Source organism: Nannospalax galili, unplaced genomic scaffold (assembly GCF_000622305.1).
Source record: "Nannospalax galili isolate Female #2095 unplaced genomic scaffold, S.galili_v1.0 scaffold1237, whole genome shotgun sequence".
NCBI lineage: Eukaryota > Metazoa > Chordata > Mammalia > Rodentia > Spalacidae > Nannospalax > Nannospalax galili.
The window spans coordinates 108,569-110,659 of NW_008339764.1; positions in this window are offsets into that span (position 1 = coordinate 108,569).

Consider the following 2,091-nt stretch of genomic DNA (forward strand, 5'->3'; position numbering starts at 1 on the left):
CAGAGCTATAGTCATAAAAACAATATGGTACTGGCACAAAAATAGACCCATAGACCAATGGAACAAAATTGAAGACCCAAATATGAGTAATTGCAATTTTAGCCACCTGATATTTGACAAAGGGGCCAAGAACATTAACTGGAGGAAAGACAGCATGTTTAGCAAATGGTGCAGGCAAAACTGGATCTCTACTTGTAGAAGAATGAAACTAAACCCCTATCTTTCACCCTGCACAAAAATCAATTCCAAATGGATCAAAGACCTCAATGTAAAGCCTGAAACTCTGAAGCTGTTAGAAGGAAACATTGGGAAAAGCCTACAAGATAAAGGTGTAGGGAAGGATTTTCTAAACCAGACATCAATTGCTCGGGAAACAAGGGAAAGAATCAACAAGTGGGACTCTATTAAATAAACTAAAAACTTCTGTACATCAAAGGAGGCAACCAAGAAAGCGAACAGGAAAACCACAGAATTGGAGAAAATCTTCACCAGCGACACATCCGACAGAGGTTTAATATCCAGAATATATAAGAAATTCAAAAAACAGAGAATCAAGACGAAGTAACCCAATTAAAAGATGGGTTAAGGAGCTGAACAGAGAGTTCTCAAAAGAAGAAGTAAAGATGGCTATGAAACATCTTAAAAGGTGTTCAACATCCTTAGTAATTAGGGAAATGCAAAATAAAACCACTTTAAGATTTCACCTTACCCCAGTCAGACTGGCTAAGATCAAGAGAACAAATGATACCAAATGTTGGAGAGGATGTGGGGAAAGGGGAGCGCACATTCACTGCTGGTGGGGCTGCAAACTTGTTCAACCCCTATGGAAAGCAGTGTGGAGAACTCTTAAAAAAACTACAAATGAACCTACCATTTGATCGAGTTATACCACTCCTTTGCGTATATCCAAAGAACTCATCCTATTGCAGAGACACTTGTACATCCATGTTTGTTGCTGTTCTTTTCAAAATAGCTAAGAGATGGAAGAAACCTAAGTGTCCCTCAATTGACGAGTGGATAATGAAAATGTGGTTCATTTAACGATGGAGTTTTACTCAGCAGGAAGGAGAGATGAAATCATGAAATTTTCAGGTAAATGGATGGAACTGGAATCTGTTATACTAAGTGACGTAACACAGACTCAGAAAAAAAATCGACATATATTCTCCTTCATATGTGGATCCTAGAACCAAACCCTCATAAGTGAGTATGTATCCAGACATAACTACAGGAACCAGGATAATTGAAAGGAAACAGGGAGGTAAAGAAAAGAAATAGAAGAACAGTAGGAAACAGGCCTTAATAAGGGAGATAGGGATAAAATTGGGTTAGTTCAAGGGAGGAGAGAGGGAAGGGTATACAAGAAACCTAGGGGATAAAGGGAAAGAAGGAGCTCAAGATAGGTAGGACCATAAGAGAAGGGTATTATTAAGGGAGAAACGGGGGGAATGGGGACACCTTAAGTGGGAAAACCATGATGGAGGGGGGAGACAATGAGAGAGATAAACAATGCCTAGCTAGTTTTGAAAACCAGAGGGAACCATATTACTCCTACAACCCTACAACCTACTGACAAATTATACACAGCAGATCAAGAAACATATATATAGGTAAGGTTTATCTGAGAACAAGTGATCTTTGCCCAAGATTTATCTACATGACACACAGTAATTAAAAGTACAAGACTGGTGGAACTAACCTTCTTGGGTGTTTAACAGTCATACTTTGAGGCCTATACTAATTTGGTCAGAGGGGAGGAAGGACATAAAGGACAGTTTTGACTCCTTGCCCTCCTAGGTCGACTAAGTTACAGGGAACTATGAGTGTCTTTCAAAATGTCCTATAACTGTAATGAGTCACCTGTCCTCTTCATCAAGGAGGCCATGGACTTGAACCAGTGTCCAGTCTACAAAGAGGAGGTTCAATACAAAGGAACCATTTCCTCCATGTTTCCAAGAGAAGCCATCCACAGTTGAGCAGGACCTTTGACTTATCTTCACATAGACAGAATTAGTAAAACAAAGGAACCAGGGGCTCCTCCCAAGCGCATGTGACCCCTGAGGAACAGATCCTCAAAGGACCTTAAGAGTG